We start from the raw sequence: 8,003 nt of genomic DNA, 5'->3' as shown, positions 1-8,003 counted from the left end.
CATGATGAGAAGTTGGACCAGATGATCCCTGAGGAGGCCTTGTTCAACTTCCATTTACGTTTGTTTTTTTTCTTTTGGGCGTCTCTGGCACTCCACTAGCAATTATCTGCCTTTCAGCCTTCCCCAAGACTGGAAAAGTATTATTTCTGAAAGGATCCTAAGAACATCCGAGAAATGAGAAAATCAAAGGATTGCCGTTAATAGCGTCCAAAAACAAGAGAAATAGCCAAGAAGTTGTGTGTTTATTGGGGGAGTGGGTCCATGATATTGGGGAGAGAGTCTAAAGACAGTGTTTCTCGCCTCCCAACTCATCTATTTTTCTCTTTCCCTCTCTCTCTTTTTCTTTTCCATATAGTTCAATGTACTGAATAAAAATACAAACAGCTCAGTTCCTAACAAGCTTTGGACCCTTGCCAGAACCACCTCTGGCTATCAGCTAAAATATACAACCTATAGATCCTGGAGCCCCTACCAGAGTTAGCTCCCGTCATCAGCCAAAATAAACTACAGATGCAAGCAGACCCCGAAAGGCCTCTCTAATTTTTCTTTTTCTGGAGCTTCAGTTCATAGGCCTGGGACAAGATACCAAAACAAGCAAGCCTGCAGTTAATTAACTACATCCTGAGTACCTTGCTTCAGATAACATCAAAGAAAACTCAAGCTTCTTGCTGTTCGCACAGCTGTTTACAAAGACCAGCTCCCTTGCCCTCTATAACCAATAAAAACTCAAACCCCTTACCCTTCAAGGCCAGCATTACTTGTAATGTTTGGCCCTTTTCCTCACTTGGAAAATGAATAAATCTTTTACTTTACTTCCTGACTTTGTGAATTCTGTCACACCCCACTGTACTGGCACCCTAACACTTACTTCAAAGTAGAAATTTGCCAAAAATGCCCTCTTGCTATCCGAAAATAAAATATCCTGGTTTCTTAGCCTGGCATTGTTGGAAAACCACCTAGCCCCGCAGTTTGATTTCCTTCTTGAAACTTCAGTTTCTCCCAAACTATCACCTTTCTCTCAGACCTCCGCCTGGAATGCTCTTCTGTTGCAAGAAGTGACACCTGATGGAGGAATTCAGATGCTCAGACAACTTTGCTAGAGGAAGGAGAATTTAATGTCGGTGAAGAGCGTGAGGCACTCAACAGACCCAAAGCATGATCTTCCCTTGATTAGATTTCTTACAGCTTATATACCCTCACAGTGTCCACACAAGGGGCGTGTGATTCTTTTGTCTGAGGTTTTACATGTCTCTCCTTACTCAGAGTGGGGAGGGGCAGCTTCGGGTGGGGGCTGCAGGGGAGGAATTTCCAGACCCCTGGTGTTATCAGCACCTTTGTCGGATTCTTGAACAAAAAGATGGCACTCCTAGGCTTACAGGCAGGGAGCAGCATTCATTGATGTCTTATACAAAGGCTGAGTTCTCACTGTAACACAGCAAACAGTCCCACAGTCTTGACATTCCTCTACAGCTACAGAGGTAGGGAAGGGGCTGGAGAATCATTGAGGTGGGGGATGCAGCTGTGGAAAACATGTTAACTGAAGAGCATAGGGCAGAATGGGGGAAGAGAGAGCAGTTTTAACCAGCTGAGTCGGTTATTTCTGCAGGCCCTTTCCTTTGCGTCTATTTTTACTTTCAGATGCCTCCTCTCCTCTCTCACTTCTATCCTACCTCACCTTATCTCAGATCTATACAGAATCTCTGAGGCTGAGACAGAGACTTCAGTGGACTTCATTTTTCTTTTTTTAAATTTGAGTTTCTCGTTGGAGTGAAAAATTGAAGGGTTACAAACGTGTAATATTTTAAATGTTATTTTCTGTGAGTATATTGAATTCTGAGGCCAACCTCTGTAAATGAATTCCAGGAGGCGGGCCTTAGTTTGAATTCAGGTTCTGTCACTTATCTATGAGATCCTGGGTAAGTTTGTTACCTCTCTGTCCTTCATTTCCTTCATCTGTAAAATGGGAATAATACTGATGCAGGACATGGCAAATGTCTTGGTGGGGGGAGACCAAGCCCTGTACCAAGAGGAGAAGAGGGTCCTTTGGCAGAGAGTGAAGAAAGAATTCAAGACACATGCCAAAGTTAGAATCAAAAGGAAAGTGTATTAGAAAAGGGATAATGCTCTACAGACAGAGTGTGGTCTCCTCTCAGAGTCATAAGAAAACCCAAACCTGTAGAGAATTTTTATAAGAATTGATTTGAGCCGAACAGGATACACCTGGAAGCAAGCTCTCAACAGACCAAGAAAAATGCTTCTCAGAATGAAAGTTCGCAACTTCTTTTATACACTTGGAATTAAGAAGGAACACAGGGAAGATTTCATGAATGTGGGAGAAAGCAGGGCAGGATTTAGATTAAAGGATAAAAAAGGCATTTCAAAGGTGTGCTAAACTATGTAATTTCCTTTCTGAGGGGTCTTAAAAGAGGCATTTCAAAGATTTACTAATCTAGATGCACAAAGAATGGACATGGCTTGCTTAAGGCAAAGATAAACCTTTTACTAAAGAAGTTATAGGCCTGGGGGCATGACTACCTACAACGACCTGCCCAGTTAGGAATTTATGATTAGATCACCCTGTGAGGGTTCTTTCCGTAGAACCCCTTTTTCATCCACATGAGTTATATGTGTGAAGCTCCTAAACTATGTTTGGCATATAGTGTGGATGAAAAAGGGGTTCTGTAATAAAACCGACAAGTCCAGTGACAAAAAGTAATCTTTCAGGGCGATCTGGCATTTTAAAGGTGCACAAGAACAATGGGTAGGGCTGGCTTAAACTTTCACTAAAGAAGTTATAGGCCTGAGGTATGACTACCCACCATGACCTACATAGTTAGGAATTTATAATTTATTACAGCACCCTTTTTGCATTCACAAAGTGATTTTTATGTCATTCTGAGCTAAAGATGAGGTAATACTGTGCCTTGGGGGCTTCAATGGGTCAGTGCAAGATGGAAAGAAGAGCAGATGTTTAAGAAATAGAAGTTTTCCCTGCTCTATATATAGGTTAAAAATGTTATCTCTGATAATCTCTTATTATGGACATGGCCCCTAATTCAATTTCTTCTAGGCAGTTAAGTGGGGAAGAAGTTTCTCTTGAGCCCACAGGGTTTTGGTTGCCTCTAGCTCAAAAAAATCTGCATACCATGGAGGCATATCTTGGGGTGACTAGTTCTAAACCCCCTCATGGTCAGCACCCCTACAGTCCACTCTCCACACAGCTTAAAACTCCCCTGCTTAAAACCTTTTAGTGGCTATTACTTTTACATAAAAAATTAAAACATATTCCTCCAAACCCTTCAATGCTTTTCTTTTTATTAAATTAAATGTGAAGCTGATTGGATTAAGCATGGCGGCGTGAGAGACGTTCCCAGATCTCTCCCTTGAAACAGCAATAAGCCGAACACCTAAAACTCGACAAAAAACACCCAAACTGCACACCAGCATGTCTGAGCATGGGATCTGCGCATAAGAGCTACCACAGGTTAGAATCCCGGATGTCGAGCGGTGGACTGGGAGAAACACAGAAGCTGCCTCTTGAAGTTGGAGCTCCCTGTAGAAGGAGCGGGAGGGGAGAAGGAATGGCGAGTTCCCTGAACAGCCCTGCCTGAGAAAGCTATGAGCTCTACGTGGTTGGCAGCCGTGCCCGATCATCAGGACAGAAGGCAGAGAAACAAGAATGGCAGAGAAACAACAGTTGATTTTTACCAGCTGTAGCTGAAACACTGATGCTGAGCCGCAGCCTCCAATCCCCAACACAGAAGGCCCCTCCCCCAATACCCTCCAAGACCTAACGCTGCAGAGCCCCAGGGGAATCTGAGCAAACACTGCCGAAACTGTCACGAACACTGACAGGAACAGACTGAGGGTAGTGAGCATAATTAAACATCTATAAGGAAAAAGAAGACATTATTAACACTTCATATAAAGCAGAGATCCAAGAGGCTTAAATGCCACCCTCTGGAAACCAAAAGAAAAACACCTTCTTTGCAACAGGCTAGGGACCATTATATAATAAATCTTCTTTCTGGAAAAAAAAAAGCAGAACACACTTCCATTAATGCCGAGGTGGAGAAATAGTTTCATTAAACACCATGAACAACCAAGGTGACAAGGCATCTCAGAAAGGAAGAGAAAAATCTCCAGAAAATAAGTTTACAGACAGAAATATGAGACTTAAAACAGAGAATTCAGGATGGTACTTCTGAAAAAAACTCAGTGAGATCTGAAACGAATCATATCAACAATTTCAGGAATTGAAAAAAACAACTAGATGAGCAGAATGAGTTCTTTAGCAAAGAGATTGAAACTCTCAAAAAGAACCGAATATACATTCTGAAGATAAAGAACATACGGCACGAGTTGAAAAATGACATAGCAAGATTGGGAAGTAGAGTTGACCAAATGGAGGAAAGGATCAGTGATATCAAAGACAGAAATCTAGAAATAAATCAGAAGGAAGAAGAGAGAAACCGAAGAATGAAAAATAATGAAAATAATGAAAGAGAAATACAAGAACTAGCAGATACCGTCAGGAGAGGAAACATAAGAATAATGGAAATTCTCAAGGGGGAGGAAAAGGAGCAGGGACTAGAAAGCATTTTCAGACAAATAGTTGAGAATTTCTCAAATCTAAGGAATGAGCAAGAACTTGGAATTCAAGAAGTCAACAGAACACCCAATTATCTCAACCCAAAAAGGCCTTCGCCAAAAGACATCGTATTAAAATTATCAAAAATCAAAGACAAAGACAATATTTTCAGGACAGCCAGGGAAAAGAAGATGGGAACCTATAAAGGAAAACCCATTAGATTATCATTGGACTTCTCAGCGCAAACCTTACAAGCCAGAAAGGAGTGGAATTAAATATTTAAACTATTAAATGAAAGGAACCACAGCCAAGAATAATGAATCCAGCTAAGCTCTCCTTTAGATATGAAGGAGAAATTAAGACCTTTCCAGACATACAAAAGTTGAGAGAATTCTCCACTACGAGACCTGCACTACAGGAGAGACTGAAAGAAGTCAGCTCACCTAAAACAAAATGACAAAAAAAAAAAAAAAAGCATAATTAGGAGTAAGGTGGACTAGCAGGCTGATAAAAGCAGAGGAGTGCAACTCGTACTAAGAGTAGGGTATTATAAGTTAAAATAAGAGATTTGCTATAGCAAGATAGTAATGAACGTTCAGCATACATAGAGACAAAATGAGACAACAATGACTGAAAAAGGGAGCATTCAAAGATCCAAATTCGCAAAGGGGAATAGAGATAAGGCACACACAGAAGAAAAAGGACGACTATATATATACAACTATCCTTTTTATATTTGTAAAGGTATCCACACTCCAAAGATTCAGAACCGAAGTATATAATATAAAACAAGAAAGAGCAGAGGGAAAACACACAAAAGCCAATCAAAATAAAGAAAACAGAAACAAAAGGACAAGGAAGCAATAGAAACACTGAGCTACCAGAAAGCAAAAAAAATGACTATAAGAAGTCCTCATATTTCAATAATCGCCCTAAATGTAAATGGACTGAACCTACCAATAAAAGACAGAGAGTTGCAGATTGGATCAAAGCACAAAACCCAACCATATGCTGCCTCCGAGAGACACGTCTCAGTTCCAAAGACAAATATAGACTCAAAGTGAAAGGGTGGAAAATGATATTTCAAGCAAATGGCATTCAGAGAAAAGTGAGAGTAGTGGTACTAATATCAGATGAAATAGACTTCAAAATAAAAAAGGTGAAGAAAGATACTGAGGGACACTTCATAATAATAAAGGGAATCATGCACCAAGAAGAAATAACATTTATTAGTATCTATGCTCCCAATCCGGGAGCCCCGAAACATGTAAAGCGATTACTAACAGAACTAAAGGAAGAAACAGACCAAAACACTATTACAGTAGGGGACCTAAATACCCCACTGGCAGATATGGACAGATCATCCAAACGGAAAATCAATAGAGAAAAACATCCTTAAATGACACATTAGACTGACTGGATATAATTGACATATACAGAGTCTTCTATCCCCAAACAGCTGCTTATACATTCTTCTCTAGTGCACACGGAACATTCTCAAGAATCGACCACATACTGGGACACAGACATAGCCTCAACAAATATAAGAGGGTTGAAATCATACCAACCATATTCTCTAATCATAATGCTTTGAAACTAGAAATCAACTGCAAAAAGAAAGCAGGAAGAACCACAAAAACATGCAGATTAAACAACATGTTACTGAAGAATGACTGGGTCAGAGAAGAAATAAAAAGGGAGATCAAGAGATACATAGAAACAAATGATAATGATAGTATAACATATCAAAACTTTTGGGACACGGCAAAAGCGGTCTTAAGAGGAAAGTTCATATCATTACAGGCCTACCTCCAAAAACAAGAACAACCGAAATAAACAACCTAACGCTTTATCTTAAAAAACTAGAAAAGGAAGAACAAATGAAGCCTAAAGTCAGCAGAAGGAAAGACATCATCAAAATTAAAGCAGAAATAAATGAAATTGAAAACAAAAAACAATAGAAAAAATAAATGCAACAAAGAGCTGGTTCTTTGAGGTTAATAAAATTGACAAACCCCTGGCTAGACTCACTCAAGAAAAAAGAGAAAGGACATAAACAAAATCAAGGATGAAAGAGGGGAAATTACAACAGACACTGCAGAAATACAAAGGATCATATAAGAATACTATGAAAAAGTATATAACACCAAATTGAATAACCTAGAAGAAATGGACTAGTATTTAGAAAAATACAACAACCTTCCTAGACTGAATCAAGAAGAACTGGAATATCTAAATACACCAATCAGCAGTATGGAAATTGAAACAATCATCAAAAACCTACCAAACAGTAAAAATCCAGGATCAGATAACTTCACTAGTGAATTCTACAAAACATTCAAAGAAGATTTAATACCTATTCTCCTCAAACTCTTCCAAAAAATTGAAGAGGAGGCAATACTTTCCAACACATTTTATGAGGCCAATATTACTCTGATACCAAAACCTGGTAAAGATAACACAAAAAAAGAAAACTACACACCAATATCTCTCACGAACACAGATGCAAACATCCTAAATAAGATACTAGCAAACTTTTTAATATGTTAAAATCAACATATTAAAAAGATTATACATCACGATCAAGTGGGCTTCATCCCAGGGGCACAGGGATGGTTCAAGATACGCAAATCAATTAATGTGATATACCACGTAAACAAATTAAAAAATAAGAATCATATGATCATATCTATAGATGCAGAAAAAGCCTTCAACAAGATACAGCATCCATTTATGATCAAAACACTTAACAAAATCAGTATAGAAGGAAAGTACTTTAACATAATAAAGGCCATATATGACAATCCCTCAGCCAACAACTTAATGGTGAAAAACTAAAACCTTCCAAGATCAGGAACAAGGCAAGGCTGTCCACTATCACCACTGCTATTCAATATAACATTGGAGGTCCTAGCAAGTGCAATCAGGCAAGAGAAAGATATAAAAGGCAATCCAAATAGAAAATGAAGAAGTCAAACTGTGACTATTTGCGGATGACACGATTTTCTATACAGAAAACCCTAAAGACTCCACAAGAACACTACTAGAAACAATAAGGAAATACAGTAAAGTCTCTGGATACAAAATCAATGTTCAAAAATCCATAGTATTCCTATACTCTAATAATGAAGTGTCAGAAAAGGAAGTGGAAAAAATAATTCCTTTCTCAATTACGAAGAACATACAAAGGAATGGAAAGATATTCTATGTTCTTGGATTGGAAGAGTCAACATAGTTAAAATGACCATATTACCTAAAGCATTATACAGATTTAATGCAATCCCCATCAAAATCCCATCGGCATTTTTTAAAGAAATAGAACGAAAAAATCATCAGAACTATATGGAAGCACGAAAGACTCCCAATTGCCAAAGCCATTCTGAGAAAAAAGAACGAGGCTGGAGGCATCACT

General features: G+C 38.8%; 1 protein-coding gene across 1 annotated transcript in view; it reads left to right on the top strand.

The window, feature by feature from the left end:
- The first annotated feature begins 1,908 nt into the window (after nucleotides 1-1,908).
- Nucleotides 1,909-8,003, top strand: part of AHSP (alpha hemoglobin stabilizing protein) — a 12,490-nt gene continuing 6,395 nt past the window's right edge. Inside the window, exon 1 of the mRNA XM_023522483.1 lies at nucleotides 1,909-1,916. The gene's annotated coding sequence lies outside the window, so the exon portion shown is untranslated. The remainder of the gene's footprint in view (nucleotides 1,917-8,003) is intronic.

This window comes from Pteropus vampyrus, unplaced genomic scaffold, assembly GCF_000151845.1.
Source record: "Pteropus vampyrus isolate Shadow unplaced genomic scaffold, Pvam_2.0 Scaffold347, whole genome shotgun sequence".
Taxonomy (NCBI): domain Eukaryota; kingdom Metazoa; phylum Chordata; class Mammalia; order Chiroptera; family Pteropodidae; genus Pteropus; species Pteropus vampyrus.
This window is presented reverse-complemented; position numbering and strand designations above follow the sequence as displayed.